Source organism: Lissotriton helveticus, chromosome 10, assembly GCF_964261635.1.
Source record: "Lissotriton helveticus chromosome 10, aLisHel1.1, whole genome shotgun sequence".
Classification (NCBI taxonomy): Eukaryota; Metazoa; Chordata; class Amphibia; order Caudata; family Salamandridae; genus Lissotriton; species Lissotriton helveticus.
The window spans coordinates 864137923-864156750 of record NC_136071.1 but is presented as its reverse complement, the minus strand read 5'-3'; the positions used below and the strand labels follow the sequence as shown (position 1 = coordinate 864156750).

The 18828-nt window shown below is 42.7% G+C and overlaps 1 protein-coding gene across 3 annotated transcripts in view; it reads right to left on the bottom strand.

Moving 5' to 3' along the window:
• The window catches only part of RAPGEF5 (Rap guanine nucleotide exchange factor 5), a 984395-nt gene that overhangs the window by 952912 nt on the left and 12655 nt on the right, over nt 1–18828 (bottom strand). The window lies entirely within an intron of this gene.

Below are 18828 nucleotides of genomic sequence, written 5' to 3'. Positions count from 1 at the left end.
AAAAAGAACTACCAAAGACTCACGTGATACATACACTGAGTCATCAACGTGATGGCGTTCACGTTGCAGGGAATTCATTGGCTGAGAAAGCCACAACTGCAGCAACTGAATCGGCTTCCGTAGTCAAGAAAAAGCGTGCAGTAAAACACATTGACGGTGAAACTATGCTGGCGGTGAAAACGTCATCAAAAAGCGACTGCTCAGCACTACCGATCAACTATCCACTCAATTATACATACATAATCGATGCAAACTCAGTCCCTTTTGCTTGAATCCCTGGAGTGGGGGATAGAGTGATTCCAAACACGGACAGGAGAGGCTTGTTAATAGCAGACGCACATATGGGTAAAGGTCTTAGACACCGTAAACAAAAAGATTCTCTGGAGGAATTACAATCAGTGTACTGGTGGCCAGGCATGAGCCTGCATCATCAGATTTTTGTAAAAAACTGCCCAGACTGCAATAGAGATCGCAGTGGCGAGCGAGGAGGACTATTACCATGGCACATCGCTCCAGAAAAACAACAACAATAATTATATACCTATCACGGAAAAGCGTTATATTAACATAAAAAGACTAATTTCCACTTATGAAGTAAGACCCCAGCACTCGGCTGATGTCTGGACTGTTATAAAAAGATTTTCGAGTCTATAATGGCATATACGCTAGAGGCATGCTACGTCTGGCTGAATGTTTTTTCTTCTTGCCCTAAAGCGTATGAAAAAACATGGCCAAATGAGCATAGCATAGCGGGACTCTTCTCACTTCCTACCTGAGGGAACGGGATGGTGTAAAGAAAAAACCAAAGGCATAAAGCAATCTATAACAGCGAAGGTATTAGGTTCGGGAGCTGGGTGGGTCAAACATCTAATAAGTGTCCAACGTAGTCTAAATAACCTGCCAAGAAATTCTCTGAGGGGATTCAGTCCGTACGAATTATTGTTTGGAACTAGAATGATGATCTTAGATCTTGACAGTCAGACTTCAGTGGTTAAAGAAAAAAGCTTTGATATCAAAGATCGTTTGGCTATTTTACAGGACTTAAACGAAACAAGGAAAGACCTGAGCAACATAAGTTGAAACAACTGCCAACGACCACTGAAGAAAAACCACCTGTCCCAGCAAGACCTGTCTGGATTCCAAAAGTCGGGGATCTAGTCAGAGAAAAGATCGCGGTAAAGAAGGAATTTGGGCCTTCTTACAGAAAAGCAGTTCCTGTCTTGTCTATCAACGGGACAAGATCAGTAGTACTACCGCCCCTTGCTGGTAAAAAGGAGAACAGGGTTGTATCAATCTACCTGATAAAACCACAATCATGTGGCCGATAACAAACAGTAGGCCAAGTGGACTCCCGATAAGTAGCAGAACACCAAGGTTTGCTACAAACACAGAGATTCAATCTAAGAGGCTACTCACATTTGAAATGCCAACAGAACAACAACAAGGACTATGCAACAATGCTATGGAACTTAAACCTCTAAAAACCCAAATAAAAACATTTAGCAGAGACACACCAATCTACAATGAAGTAACAAATGACTATGCTGCTGCAACAAAACACACTAATAAAGCAAACAGCAATCCTGAAACAATAGGAACAATAGACGGAACGGCATCCGGTTACTTCATCAACTTCAGTGATTCATCTGAAGACCTGAGTGAATCAAAGGAACAAACATCAACAAAAACCTTTAAAGATAAAGCTAAGGAACTTTTTCAACATCTGAAAGAAACCTATGTGATTTCTCCGTGGATAGAATTCTGGGTGGCCTTAGGTGCACTTATCCTCATACTTTGGCTCATCATGGTACTATGTTTGGGACACTTCATTGAGGGAAAATATGCTAAAATAGACACAGCAAGCCAGAAAATCAACCTGGTCCTCAAACCACACACGTCTTCACACGTCGAGAAAAGAGAACTTTCTTCAGTCAACTTCACAGCCAATCCTATACCCGGTGGGGTAGCATGGGACAATACTGATTATGAAATCTATGGTCCGGTTGAAATCCTGAAGTATCCACATCAAATCAAGATCTCATTGAGTGACTTTGTAAAACCAAGCTCAGTTGCTGATGATTGGGACGTTGAAAGCATTAATAATATGATGTCTGACCTAGTGATGTCTGCTAAATTTACAAAACATGATTATTTGCAGGGTTCGTCTAATTATGATAAAATGTTCTGCTATAATCACTATAGTAATCATTATCTGCATAAATCTGCACAACCTAGAAATGTTTTGAATTATAATCAATGGGAACACTGTGCAACCCCTCCAAAAGGTAGCTCAAGAACTTTTTATGACAAATATTCATATTTTTCAGGGTTCAACACAAGCAATGCAGAAACATTTTATTTCAAATTATCAAATAAGACAGGTACAAAGACCATGCTTACAAACACTAAATTGATATATTCAGACTCATTTTTTGAGCAAATGAGTACATTTGGTTTTGAATACTGGGACAAAAATGTTGAAGTAAAAAGTGTTTGGGGTACAAAGGAATGGCAAGTACAAGGTATAGAATCATTGTTTAGAGCCTGCATGATCCCAGAACAAATTATATTTTTGAATGACACTGTTCAACAAACTACCTGTCTTGGCCTAGCCAAAATCAAAGACTTAAACAAACCGTCTATTCCAAAGCCATCAATGAACAGTAATAGCTCTATAGATGTTGAGATAGACGTAAACCATATATTAAGCCAAAACAGAACACATCCTGATTGGAAAAAGTGGTTGATCTGGCCCACAGATACAAATAACTGTCAAGACAGATTCCTGAACAAAATCCAAGGGTTCACATTGACCAGGCCAGACCCTAGATATTCCCAAAGACAACACCCAGGGATAATTACCACGTACAGTGTGGGCAAGCTTTGCCTTCAATGGCTACAAACATCCACACTGGCAGAAATTAAGCAACACCTGACTTTACTTACTGATGGTGCTGACTTGCGTGATTTCATTATGGGACCGCGCAAACAGCGTCAAAAACGCTTCATAGCAGCCTCTGTATATGCAGCTTATAACGAAGCCTGGAAAATAACTCACATTGAAACATCAGAGAGAATACAGGAAATTGACCGTATTAATTTGGAAAAATCACTTTCTGTAGTGGACAATGGGTTAATGACTCTGTCCGCCAGAATATACTCTTTGGACAGCATTGTGTCTTCAGCAATCGACATAATATCGCAAGACTTACTGTTGTTACAACACGGTCAGTCTCAATTGCGTTCTATTGTACAACTTGGCTGGACGTTACAAAATCTGCGTTCAGGCTATGTGCCTTGGCGTTTAATCAACACAACGTCACTGTTCAATATCTTTAACCTTACTGATAAACAAATCAGTATGGCACAGAAGGGTGCTGATTATACAATCCTGAGCATTGAGAAACTCGAGAGATTACCATTGACAATGTCAGAACGACCTGTCAGTGAATGGATAATACATGGAATAATTAATATTCCAATATCTACTTTCAGGTTTCAATATTGCCAAAAATATATACAGGCTGGCATGTACGAAAAATTGGGTAAAGGGTACATTAAGTCAACATGGAACTTGCCCTATTCACATGCTTGTGTCAGTAATAAAGGCCGGAAAGTGTTCTTAGTGGCAATAATTGTGCCATGTCACTAAGCGGTACACTTCTGTGTAATGGTATTAGTTTACACGGAGCCTGTGAAGGGTCCTCAAATAACCTTTCATGTCACCAGCTAGGCACACCTGCGACACAAATAGAACCATTCTTTAGGAGACTATCGAACGGGAGTTACATTATAATCGTAGACCGCAGATGTTGTAGCTTGGTGCCCGGAATAGCTTATCTCATAACTACGACTGCGAAGGTTATGTGCTGTGAACGAGTATTGTTCCCCAGCGCAATGCCAGACAGGGAGGCAAGGTTATGGCCGAATTTGAAAATTGCTTCCATTCGAGTTGATACTTTAAGCAGAATGAAAACAGTGCTCCTTCAGACGCCGACCAGGCTCACGTCATCAAAAGAAACGTATGATCTCCAAGTTGCAAGGACAACGGCAGAGATTCATTCATTGTTATCAACTAATTTCCCCATACATTTCGCAGAAATCCTGAACGAAATCTTAAATATTTCTGATACCAGTGGAGTCTCAAATGTATTTAAGACAGTGTTTTCGGGGGCTTTAACACCATTTAAAGCCATTCTGGGTATTTTTCCGGACTTTGTCCATTCCATCTTTGGTGGACTTCCTCTCCTTTTGGGACTAGTGGCAGGAATCCTATTTTTGATTCTGTTATTTCGCTATGGCAAACCGTATCACAGACAAAACACCTGCGACAAGGGAAGAAACAATCCTAGCCATTGGATACCGGGACCGGATATCTAAAATCCTTGGAATGTCCCGGCTTAGAGACCTAAACATGACTTGGTTTCTTTCATTTAGACCAATGTGGCAAAGCTGTGTTTTACCTGTATTAAGGTGCTTGCTATGCGGAGAAGAATGCTTGTTAGACACCTGTCTGACGCTACAATCGGATGCGCCAATGGATGCAGAAACTTTGTTGGGTCCGGTCACGGCTCATGCATTGTGCTGTCCCCTGCGGCTACCAATCCTGATGACGGCATTCGTGGAGACTTCACCACTACGATTGAGGGGTAGTGAGGTTCAAGATGAAAGCAGCATCGATCAGGTACGACCTTCTGTCAGCTATGCTGATCAAAACATCAATGAAGGCAATCATGCTCATGAATGCATGGTAACATCTTTTTCCGAGTTAATGGAACTTTCGCAGGAAGCTGTTGACAGTTTTTTCGAGAGTCTAAATGATATGATGTTCTCACCAGAGCAGAAATAATGACTTTTGAGCAGGCTAGCACACGGCGTTCCCAACACCCTGAATTTGGCCTTCAACTTTGATAATAAAGTATCATGAACAATTTTTTCCAGTTTACGGACAGCGGAACATAATTTTTTCAGCGGCCCCAAAAATATTTTGCAGTTTTTCGGGGCACTTATCTTCTGCTTAAAGTAGAAACTATTCTTAGGGAACTAAATTTCTATTTTAGGAACTTTAGAGACATTAGCTGCCCTCTGGCATGTTCAAATATATTTTATTTTGTGATGAAATGGTCTCGCATTTTTTTTCTTCTGTCTTAAGAGCCATTTCATGTGTAATTTTCATATTTTATTAATAATGATGTATGAATATGCGTGATTTATTTAGCATTGTTATACTGCTTGAGTGCATATAATGCATATATATATCTTTTCGTATATTTCATGTTTTCAAAATGCATATGGATGTATTTTGGGGTGGTACGGTATACACATGCTCTACTAGTATATTTACTATGCCTAGATCTTGTAAATATGGACATAGTCTGCGTGGAGTGGGTGTGATGTATTCCTATAGGTTCTGTATCGATCCCCCTATTCCTGACCCTGTTCTGGTTAATAGTTAACTAGCAGCCATCCCACGGTACAAAAAACCGTTATCTGATTAAGCCACACCACGGCACAGGAACGCGTTATCTGATTAGGTCATAACGCTTGCCATCTAATTAGGCAAGCACTATTCCTCCAGCCCCTGATAAGGCATACGGAGTTCTCAAAACAAATCAAACCTATGACAACCTGGGAAAATTTTGTTTTGATTTCACCGAGAACTTCAGCAAAAGAATGTGCGAACAAGCCCGTTCGGATGACATCCTTATTGACGTATCCATGTCCATCCTTACGTCAATCTCGGCACCTTACAGGTATAAATATTACCGACATTGCTTTAAGCAAACACACGCGGTGGTGACGAGATCGGAGCAGCGAGAAACCATATCAATGCTTCTGCAGTATTATTTTATACTCCTGCTTTTATTGTATGCACTTTACTTAACCATAAGTATCGCAATAATATCGATTCATTTCTCTTGTACGAGAAAAGAGACTGATCAATAAATACCATCTTTTATTGAACACGCCCGTCTCTTCCTTTTCTCTACAATCTGGTGAAACTAAGAATGCACGTACTGACTGAGTAAAATAAGTTGTCTTTTGTTTTCACACGACTCTAGAGATACACTCTTGATTAGGGGAGAGCAAAGTTGTCATGTTCTATGGTTGTCAGAAACTAAATCCCTTCTTGTCTATCCAGGGAGGTTAAACTCCTCCTTGCCTATTCGAGAAAGTTTCTAGTGAACTCTGAGCTAGCTGGCAAAACCAAAAACTTTAAGTCTAATATCGTCAGTAGAAGACCTAGTTAACCTCTGCCCTAGGTCTATACTATTGAAGATATTATTCCAATGCGCAGAGCCTATTGGGATAATAGGAACTACACTACACTCTTTCTATCTCACTAACTCACTCTCTCTTTCACTACCTCTCTCTCTATCTCACTACATCACAACATCACTCTATGCTTATATCTCACTACCTCACAACATCCCTCTCCCTCACTACCTCACTGTTTCACTACCTCACTCTCTCTTATCTCACTACCTCACTCTCTATCTACCTCACTCTCTCTCTCACTACCTCACTCTCCCTCTATTTCAATACCTCACTCTCTCTCTGCTAACGCAATAGGTATCACATATGCAAAAAAAAAGCTAATGCCAATAGAAATGACAATGCCATTTATTTAGGGATACAAAAAAGATAAAAAAATTAATGAGCAATACCAATAGCTCTACCTATAATATTGCCGAGACCATTGCATTGTAAATGCTTGTTTAGCACTGTCACAGGGCTATTTGGGCGCTGTCTCTGTTGTTCTGATAGTCAGCAGCCCAGTGGGTGTCTGAGTGGCCTTTCTAGAGGCGGATGGACGCTCATTACCTTCGTTTGTCTCGCGGGCCGGCCCATTAAAGTGTGCACATACTGATCGGGGCAGGGGGCCTGAGTAGAAGTGGCCTCACTTGTTTCACCAGTGTAAACTTACGCGTGCATTTTTTAACACCCCCTCCCCCCCTAAAGTTTTTTTTATAAGATTACACCAAAGCAGTGATATGAGGAGCGTTAATGCAAATGTGGGCCGTTTTTTTTTTTTGCGTGCCCGGGCCGATTTTCATTCCCAATCCAACCCTGGTTTCCAGTTCATGTCTCCATCTAATGTCCATTACGGTGTGTGGAACTCTCCAGCCCATCGGCAACACACGCTTCTTGTTGTGGATGAGTGGGGGATGGGTGAAAGTGACTCAGGCTGTGCTCGGCACTAAGACCCACCCCTCCAAGGCCCCCTCACACACAGTGAAATGTATTTATAGGGCTCGGCCTACGCCCACGAAGTGGGTGGAGCTTCGAGCTCCTAATGTTAAAGAGAAAAAAAAGTATCTCTAGGGCTTTGGCCAGACACATTCCTTAGTGTTTTTTGTCATCTGCCCAGTGATTCGTCTTCGCTGTGGTGTCTTTTTAGTAGCCTTGACGTGATAGGCTAAATGTACTTTTCGTCCGCCATGTTTGGCATTTGTTGTGCGTGTGCGCGCACAGAAGTACATTAATTATAATTAGGAGCTGTCAGGGTGCCTCCGTAAGTGAATCCAGATGGCCGGGCGTGTTCACCATTCAGCAGCGCTCAGTGCGCAGCTGCTGCATGCCAGGCCGGGAAAGGGCTTCATTAGCCTCACTCATCCGGCGCTGAGACAGCAAGACACGGGGGCCCACGCCCCCTCCCTCATCCGTATCGGCGAAGCTCGGAACGTCCTGCCCCGGCACTTGGTAGAATACCCAGATTCCAGCACCTGTTGCACACAGACACAACCAATATAGAAACCATGGCCAGAAGGAGACACTGGCTGAAGAACCATTAACTCACTGATGTACTCGACCAGCGTTCAACCCTGTTGCCTCGTGAATATACAAAGATTGCAGCAACATTAACCAACTGAGCTATCTTACCCGGATACGAGGGTGTGATCTGCAAATTAAACATGGAGCTTAGAGAATGTACAGTCGCTCACCTAGGTTTGTCCGTTGGATTCTTCCCTGAGACTTGCAGGCTACACCCATACCTCAGCAGCAGGAGCATTAACCCACAGGACTGTTTTACCAGCTAGTGCGCTTCCATTTGTTTTCGGGCTTTTATAGCCTCCTGCGTGTGATGGGACTACGGGCAGTGCAAACCTTAGTGCCCCTAGAGAGGGTCATGTGTGGAAGAGATGCTCCCGGGTGCACCTGACACGCCCCCCCCCCCCCCAGGGCCCCTCATACTCACGGCGTCCGCGCTGAAGTCCCTCGTGAAGTTGTTGAGGGGGTGCTTGGGGCTCTGCCCCCGCTCCCCCACCAGGGTGAGGGAGATTGAGTCCATGGTCCCTGCCTGGAGGAAGCAGCCGGTGGCCACCGTCACCTTGTACGTCGCCATGGCGAGGAGAAAGTGATGGGGCTCTCGAGGAGGGAAAGGCTGCTGCGGCAGGGAGGAGGAGGATGCGACAAATGCTGCTTCTCAAAGAGACTGGACAGGCGCGAGGCAGCGCCACGGACTGCAGACTGAAAGCATTTAATGCTGCTTCAGCCAGTACTGAAAGCCAAAAGCACGCGGGGACTCAGCCAATAGGAACCGTAGACTACAAGTTCCAGAATGCAATGCGCCCAAAAAGCCGAAAGGGGGTGGGTAGATAGTGGTGTCACAAATTAGTAGGATTCACTCGGAATCCATGCCCCCTCACATGTTCTAGTGGTATCTGCCATGCTGCACAATGCTATAATCTTCAGTAGAACGCAGCACTATGCCATACAAAGTTGCATAGCTACAGGAAGCTATCGAGTGCGCTTCAGCCTGTGCTTTGACTGCGCCGCACAGTCGGTTACCGAGTACCTGCACCATCTGAAAGGAGGAATACCTGCACTTTACAGCAGGGCTGCAATGCTTTTTAGGGCTCGGCCTACGCCCACGAAGTGGGTGGAGCTTCGAGCTCCTAATGTTAAAGAGAAAAAAAAGGTATCTCTAGGGCTTTGGCCAGACACATTCCTTAGTGTTTTATGTCATCTGCCCAGTGATTCGTCTTCGCTGTGGTGTCTTTTTAGTAATTGAGAGTGCAGATTGAGAGTGCAGAATCAGAGTGCAGAGTGCAGATTGCAGTTTGAGAGTGCAGTTTGAGAGTGCAGAGTGGCAGTGAGTGCAGACTGAGTGCAGAGTGACAGTGAGTGCAGACTGAGTGCAGAGTGACAGTGAGTGCAGAGTGACAGTGAGTGCAGAGTGACAGTGAGTGCAGAGTGACAGTGAGTGCAGAGTGAGTGCAGAGTGAGTGCAGAGTGACAGTGAGTGCAGAGTGAGTGCAGAGTGAGTGCAGAGTGAGTGCAGAGTGAGTGCAGAGTGAGTGTGCAGTGAGTGCGCAGTGAGTGCGCAGTGAGTGCGCAGTGGCAGTGAGTGCAGAGTGGCAGTGAGTGCAGAGTGGCAGTGAGTGCAGAGTGGCAGGGAGTGCAGAGTGGCAGTGAGTGCAGAGTGGCAGTGAGTGCAGAGTGGCAGTGAGTGCAGAGTGGCAGTGAGTGCAGAGCGACAGTGAGTGCAGAGTGGCAGTGAGTGCGGAGTGGCAGAGAGTGCAGAGTGGCAGTGGGCAGTGAGTGCAGACTGAGTGCAGAGTGACAGTGAGTGCAGACTGAGTGCAGAGTGACAGTGAGTGCAGACTGAGTGCAGAGTGACAGTGAGTGCAGAGTGACAGTGAGTGCAGAGTGACAGTGAGTGCAGAGTGACAGTGAGTGCAGAGTGACGTGAGTGCAGAGTGACAGTGAGTGCAGAGTGAGTGCAGAGTGAGTGCAGAGTGACAGTGAGTGCAGAGTGAGTGCAGAGTGAGTGCAGAGTGAGTGCAGAGTGAGTGCGCAGTGAGTGCGCAGTGAGTGCGCAGTGAGTGCGCAGTGGCAGTGAGTGCGCAGTGGCAGTGAGTGCAGAGTGGCAGTGAGTGCAGAGTGGCAGTGAGTGCAGAGTGGCAGTGAGTGCAGAGTGGCAGTGAGTGCAGAGTGGCAGAGAGTGCAGAGTGGCAGTGAGTGCAGAGTGGCAGTGAGTGCAGAGTGGCAGTGAGTGCAGAGTGGCAGTGAGTGCAGAGTGGCAGTGAGTGCAGAGTGACTGCAGAGACAGTGTGTCAGGGTGCACATTGTGTGAGTGTGCAGAATGAGTGTGCAGGGTAAACAGTGTGTGACTATGCAGGGTGACATTGGGAGTGTGCGGGTGAGCAGTGTGTGAATGTGTAGGGGCAGTGTGTGAGTGTGCAGAAAACACCACACACACATACACCACACACACATAACGCACACACAAACCACACACCTACGTCTCTCAACACCACACACTTGTCACCACTCAACACAACACACTCACCACCACACTCACTCCCCAGGCTCACCCCCACAGACTCACCACCACACACTCACCAGCACACAGAAAACAACACACACAACAACACACCCCAGCCGTCAATGAATGCTTTCACCATGCACAAACACCAACAACCATCATCCATCTGTGCACGCTTTTACCAAGCACACACCCACCAGCCGTCAGTGCACCCTTCCACCAGGCACACACACCTCCAGCCGGCAGTGCACTTTTCCACCAAGCAATCGCAGTATGGTACACTTTACTTTTAAACATATTCATATAAAGCACAGCATGCCACCATTGGTACAATTACAATTCAACCAACATACTTCCACTACACACCACATGCACACACTCCATAACACATGGCAAAAAGACATTGGCATTTACAATGCCATTAGCTCAAACTCAAATAAATCCGAGCCCGATTGCATTTCTAATGCTTGTTAGACTTTGGCAGGTCTGAAATATCTAAAAAATAATGATACCCTGAAATGTTGAGAACTGGAATTAAAGGAAATTGCCATGTATTCTGTTTTACCAATCGAATGCAGCTGTGCTTATGCTATACAACAGGTTACCAGTAATGTTGGCTAAAGGTAGTGAAGAAAACAAAACCGAGTATCATATGTCAAGAAAACGGAATTTGTAAGCGGAAAATAAACAAAATCAAATATTACAGCAATGGTGCCAGGGAAAGCAGGCTCTTAGCCAAACATATTCCCTTTATTACAGTAAAAACGTAGTCGTCAACACACAGATGTTAAGGCAACTACTGAGAACGAAGGCATGGCGTGCATCTGGGAGTGCTAATGTCTAATGATATTAGAACATGGCCTCCCTTCAAGCGCAAAATGAACTAGTGTGTTCATTTCTGCCATTCACCTTTAAGACTATTGTCGTTGCAAATAATTGCAAAGCACTTCTAACTGTTGAAAGTCATTAACATAAATCCAGTCGCCATGTGTTAGCAGGGAACATGCGTTTCAAAAGAGGGGAGGTTGTCCATATGTTTCCTAAACTATCCTCTTCCGGATTTAAATAAAATATCACGCACTCACTTTTGTTTCCAGTTTTTCAAGTACACAGCTGCATGGCTCAGCTCCTTGACCTCACCCATGTCTGCTCTCTGAACCTTCACTGACTTTCTAGACTGAGAAAACAGATTTGCTGGCACAACAAACTCTTATGCTTTCGGAAATAACACAATAAATAAATAAATTAAAAACAGTTCAAAGCATGAAACATAGAGTCAATCAAATTTAGTTTAGAGGGTACCCTTGTCTGGTATTTATCAATCATTTAGGGATATTGCAGTGCGTGCTAGAAGTAACATGAACAAAAGAAGGAGGGAGCATACAGGCATAAAAGAATCAGTGAAAAGTAGCAATATATGCAACATGGGTGTAAGTGTCAAGCTACTGTGGACTATGGTATGTTATGTTGAATAGATTTATTTAAAAAAAAGTGTGGTGTCATCCATAGTGCATCCTGACACTGGTTGGTATGGTGGCACCATTCAAATTAAGCAAGAAAAAAACTAAGTTCTAATACACCCCTGAACTTCAGGAGATCGGGCTACAAGTGAACGACTATTGGCAAGAAGTTCCATAGCCAATGAACTTGTACAGAGAAAGGTCTTCTTCTTATCCAGACCTTCCTGGAAGTCGGGACAATCAGATGCAGGACATTTATAGAACAGACCTCGTGTATCAACTCGGAAACTAAAAGGGATAATGGTGGCTTTTTGGAATATAGAAACCAGGTACAAGAGTTTCCTTAGGACATGAAATCGGTAACACTCTTAGAACTTGCTTTAATATGTAGCCCAATGTGTATTTAAAACTTGATAAAAAAATTATAGATGTTCAGGTGAGGTGACCTAAGACAGCCATAGCATGTCAAACTAGTCTTGGAGGTTAAATAAAGGAGATAAAACATCTGTTTTCGATTTTTCTTCCATAGATTTTAAGTTTGTTCAAACACATATAGACGTCAATAGCTGTCAGGCAAGATTGGAAAGGGTCCAATGTGAGTTCTGCCTCTTCAGTACAATCGTTGGCGTACATAGTCTAGCAGATGTTCTGATGGTATTAAACAGATATTAAATAGAAGGGTCGAAAAATGGAGCTGTACAGGACATGACAAATCAAAGGGCACCAAAAAGATGGGATTATCAGAACCACCAAGCATTTATAGTGATTGAACCAAAAGAATATTGTTCAAGCTAAAGCTGTTTCCCCATTCCACATGTCTCACAGATTTTCTTGTTGCAGTTGTTCTGTGGTGCCAAACGTTGCAGATAACTCTGACAGGATGAAGACTTCATCCTCCCCACTATAAGCATTCTCAGATCATCTTAAACTGGTTTGGTCAACAATTATTTTACCATTCACGATCTAATTCTCATCTGTTGCGGGAGTACCATGTACTTGCCTCGGTGAGCTCCTGCAACTGATTTTCGAACACCTTCTCCTTCGTATTTGAAAAAGAGTGAAGTTAGGAGATGAGAATGAAATTTGAGGTGAAGGCTGGACCTAGAGATGCATTTTCAAGAGAAGCAATATTATGGTCTTTTTCAAGGAATAATCTATTATTCCACTGCACAGAGACAAATTTGCCACATCGTGCAGGTCTTTTACTTATCACTGAAACAAGAGTTTTCAACATTTTAGCATGGCAAGCAACAAAGGTGGTAGCCAGTAAGTATGTTGACAATCCTTACAGAGAATGTTGAACCAGGCATGATTAAGCAGCCTAATGCAGTTAAATGAGACCAGTATTTGTATTTGTAAATTACATGAGACAGGAAAGCCTGCCTCTCGTTCCTTTGGCGTTCTTCCACTATTCTCAATTTCCTTGTGAAAGTAAGTGGCTAAAAACCCAATGTGTATATTGAGTGTGAAGTAACTGAGTGGCTGTTTTGGGGCCCTAAATCTCAGACAATACCTCAAACAGTGGTTTTGTTGGATTTAAGACATTCACGATTTTTCCGAACGGATCCACGCTTTTGGTGTCAGACTGCTGTGCCTCTGGCATATTTATTCATTCGGGCTTGACTTCAAGAATATATGAGTTTTGACAAGTTATTTTAAACTAGTGTAACATCATTTTGGTAGCTCCAACACCCGCCAAACGCCATCATTTTCAGACAGGAACTAGGGAGTCACAGGCCTATCTTATTCAGTCACTGATATTATGCAGCAGGAGGGAAAGGTTAGGTTCACGATAAGTGACTGTAATTTATTTTTTTAAACGCCCCAGATTTCCATTTCATTATGCCAAACCAGTCTTCTGAGAAGAGACCTTCTTGGCACACTATTGTGGTATTGTAAGTTCAAATGGCATCCATCCCTTGGTCCACAAGTCAACACTGTATTAAAATTGTTGCATGGGAGAGGTGTGGCGCCGCGGCCAGGGCGACTGACGCTGGAATCTGGGGATCACGGTTCGATCCCCAGCGCCGGCGGCAGGTTAGCCCAGCACCATGTGACTCTGGGCAATAGCTTGCTTAATCTTCCCGACGGCCCCCAGCGCCTAGAGACCCTAACGGGTGATTGTGCGCTTTACAAATGTGGATTATTTATTATCACCTTATGCCACAAAAGGTCACTTGCCCCTCATATCCCTGCATCAAAAGATATCACTCTTACATATAGTAGTCATACCAAATCTAGAAGAATGCGCTGGAATCTATACCATCTGAGGTGCTAAAGACTTTACATCAGGTCCAGAACAATGCATTTTTCCTGATCATTGGTTTAAAGTGCCCAGACTACATGATCGCTGCACTTTAGGTCCTTGTGTTGTCTATAGGACATCTCACCAAATTCAAATGTCCTCTCACACCCACAAATGATTTATAGCTCTGAGATGGATATTTTGCTAATGTATCAAAATAGACCAGCTGGTCAAATGTCTAGATTGGGATTCCTAAAAATACTCTTAATTATATACCAATCTACTTACAATATTTTGAGGTATATTTGTCCACTATCAATACTCCTCCATGTAGAATTCTCCCTGTCTCTTAGAAAAGTCTCAACATTCAATACGTGTAAAAATAATAGTGAGTGAAGCCAGATGTGATTCCTCACCAACCACAGACCAATCAATCACATATTTACTCCAAGTTTACAAACTGTTGCGTTTATTCATAGGACAAGTTAATGAAAACTGCAATAGAGGGCATTTCCAAAAAACTCTGAAACTGAATTGTTAGAAATTGAGTTTCTGGTTGGCACAGGATGGCACCTTGTCCGAGCAGGAATCACAATCCTAGTCAGGGTAAGTCAGCTACACACCATAAATAAACCTGTGCTCACCCTCTGGTAGCTTGGCACAGAGCAGTCGGGCTTAATTTAAGAGGCAAGGTGTAAAGTATTTTCACAACATTTGAAATACTAACACAGTGAAGACACCGTAAGAAAAGACTCCACACCCATTTAGAAAAATAGCTTATATTTTTATGAGTAAAACAAGACCAAAATGACAAGAATTCCATAAGCCAAAGTCACAATATGATTTTTTTGCTTTGTGCACGGACAGTAAGAATCTCCGTCGGGCAACGTCCTTCTTTACGTGCTAGAAATTGTGGCGGAGCCCAGTGGCTTTGATGTGCTCTAAGAACAGTTCAAATGTCCAGAATAGGAGGGTCAGGCTATTAAATAGATCTCTGCTCTAAGCGGTGCTCATGGTTTCCATTTCGTTCCTTGGAAGAGACATGGTAGAATAGTTTTTTGAAGGTAAATTATCTCCCTGAGAGGAGCTGCAGGTTAACGCCACCATCTTCCTCGGCCACAACTCAATCTCCTAGTAAGATCATCAATAATACTTATAAATCCAAGCTTAAACAGGGGTTTTGGCTATTATTGTCAACTTTTGCCAGATAAGCCATGTGCTCTGCCTGACCTTAAGATGGCGAGTGATCATGGAACAATAGTGACTATATCAGCACGATAGTAGCGAGTAATAAAACATTTCTGCATTGCTCTCCCCTTAAAACACACCAGCAGAAAGTAAAGATTCAAGACAGTAATCCAAAGCTGCATTTGTCTACCTAAAACAATACAGAACGTGCATGTCGATCGCCGGTGCACCTGTAGTAATCAGACAGATGTGTGCATTGCAGTAGTTATCGTTGCACTGAGGATCGTCACATCTTGAGCTAGCCATTTACTCACAAGTCTGGTGCCCATAGAGGAGGTACAACGCGCCTCCAATCGGAACTAACCCGGCATTGTCAGCAGCACTAATATCAGCAAACGCACTTGCTTAAACATCTTAAAGTGGAGCCCTTGTATTAGTGAAGTTGGATCTTCCATTCAGCGTGGGATCAGCTTAATAACCTATTGTGGCTGTACAATAGGATGAAGTCATAATGCCAATCCGTACAGTTCCTAAAACTAAGTCTACTAGGAAAATGATGCTGTGTAGTGCAAGTGGTGCACACTGACCTACGATTTGCATAACTTTTCCGTCTAACGGTACGCACCAGATACAACAATAGGGGCACATCAACCTCCCAGTACATTCAAATTTCAGGCCAACCTAGCGTACTCTCAGAAGGAAGGAACGTATTGAGTTAAGAAAGCTGCCTTCTCAAAGGCACACCTCTCATTTCGACATGGCCAAAAAGGAAAATAAAACAAAGCCAACCCACCAAACCCAGACTCACCCTTCAAAAATAGCAGGACATTAATTTCACTATGGAAACAATCCTAAGAAAATGCGTGGATGTACACAAATTAGCCAAGTACACTAAAGAAAACACAGAGATCATGCAAAATTAAATTTCTACAATCCACCAAGACTTCAGGGAAACTAATATCAGAATTGAAGAGGCAGAGAATAGGATCAGCTATTTGGAAGACTTGGATGCTAAAATGAGTAAATCCATCCAGGCTCTCAGTTTCACCATGAATTCACTTGACAAACACCTCTCGGAGTTGGAAGACAGGAACAGATGTGGAAACCTTCAGATCTTTTGGATACTAGAAGGAGAAGAAGACTTAGCGGAATCATGCATTGCCTTCCTAGAGAAATGGTTTCCACAAGTCACAAACCTAACATTTGATAAACCCTTAGAATCTGACAGAGCCCACAGAGTCCCAACAAGGAAGCTATCGGCCCAAAAATCTCCTAGGCTTATTGTATTCAAACCACTTTAATATCAACATGTTGAATTGATCTTGTCTTTCATGAGAAAACAATCACATACTATGGAAGGGTAACAAAATCTTCATACCATACCATTCTCAAGGATCGCACCAAGGATTTGGAACTCCCTACCTCCAGCTGTACGTGGAATCCCTTCCTTTACCTTCTTCAAAAAAGAAGTGAGAATGCTTCTAATGAACAAATTCACATCCTGAGGCTTCATACTTTACGCTGACTTCTTGTGACCATGCTATCCATTTATTACCGTCTACCTCTTTTGTATTGTACTGCGAATACCAAATGTATGTATACTTCCTCATCCTGCTAACTTTAAACAACTGTGAAATGTGATGCGCTCCGATTCCCTCGTGGATCACTCACCGCCGACTACTAGGCACCTATGCTATCCATATATATTATTATCTACTTTTCTGTATTGAATTGCAAATACCAATTTTACCTTTACTACCTGAACTTCCTAAAGCTAAAAAACTGTGTAACGTGATTTGCTCCGATTCCCTCGTGGATCATTCTTTATTGATTACTAGTCACCTAAGCTATCTCTTTACTATAACCTACCTCCTTCGTATTATGGCGAGCACCGAATGTATGTACACCACTGCAACCATATAATGTTTATTTATGTTATATTATAAAGCGCTATGATACCCTTGTGGGTCATGTTCAGCTATATAAAGCTTTATAAATAAAATAAATACCTCAAGACAATTGTAAAGCCACCTTGGAAACAAGGAAAGGTTTCTTAGCCCTTCATTCAAGACTAAAAGCCATTAACTATCAGTTCTATTTTTGCAGGCCCAGCAAAATATTGCAGCCTAATGCAAGGCACTCCATATATCTTCACTGATCACAATAACCTCAGGGAATTCATAGACGAGTAATGAGATGTGCTATGAAAACCTTGAACTCTAGCCCGTCTAATATGACATTGAAACATTAATCTCCTGTTTGAGCTCTATTTAGATGGTGCTGATTTGATAGATGCTCCAATGTGACCTGGTTAAACTGCCTTCAGGGAAGATGTGAAACCAAGAAGGCCGTTCAAGAAAAAGAAGAAAGACAATTGCCCAGAAGAACCAACTTAGTGATGTACTGTAGGGTATTTCAAACATTGCCTGTTTAATTTATATTGACTATGGACTGGTGGTCTTACTGTTCCGTCGGCCAAACTGGTCATACACAATGAACGAGAGAGACAATGGCAATCTTGCATACATACTATAAATGGAAAATCATCAGTACTAACCAAGTTTATATTGGTTATATAGTAAGGGTCAGAAGACCTGTAGATTCTGTAGTTTGATGTTATAATTGTAGAAGTGCACATCAATTCCTTGAAGTTTAAGAATGTAGCAAAGAATGAGTCCGTTAGAGGACTTTCCTTTAACTCCACCTGTTACATGCAGGTAATTAGGATTTAAACTCTTTTTCCCTAGAGGAGTGGTTCTTCCTCCTATCACCATGCCTGTTCAATATTTTTGGGTCAATGGAAGGATTGTACTGTTTAGTTCAGTATGTTATTTGCTTCTGTTCTTTTTTTTTAAATCATTTACTGAGTACATTTTAGTTCTTGTATTTCTTCTGTCAGTACTACCATGGAAAGAATGAACACCACAAAATGTTATACAGTAACTTACACAATAGCTATCAACACTAAGAAGATGTACCACACAGCGATCTTAGGATCATACCTATACAATACATGGACCTCAAGCAACCGCCCAGCATGCCCCAAGGTAATTGTATATACCCAGGCACACACACATAGTATATCTATAGTTAGACAGCTTAAATCCATCTACACACACTATCTTTTAGTGAGATCTCTTGCGTAGACCATATACTAAACTTTAAGGATGACATTGTCACAATAGAACGTTAAAATAATATCCCTGAATGTAAAAGTCCTCAGTCATCTAGTCAAAAAGAAGAAAACCCTTGACTGCATTTGCAAGCAGGAAGACAACATCATTCTTATGCAAGAAACAAAGAGTGACCCCACACAACTCAGCTCACTTAGAAACTATCAATACTCCAATGTAGCAGGCTCTGCAGCTGTAGGTAAAAAGAAATGGTGTTTTAACATCTCAAAGAAATCCAAAATGTATCTAGTCTCAAGCACATCTGACATACAGGGAAGATGGATGATATACAAATTAACCAAATACAACATGGAATTCTTCATTGCCAATATATATGTGCCCACCAAAGATGACCCCTGCTTCTGGGAGGTTGTACGGCATTACAACGCGGGCTTTTACCCCGCATGCCATTACAACGCAGTTTTTACAATGCACGTCGTTACAACAACTTATGTTGGGGGGCGCTGGATAGTGGAATAGTTTAATTTT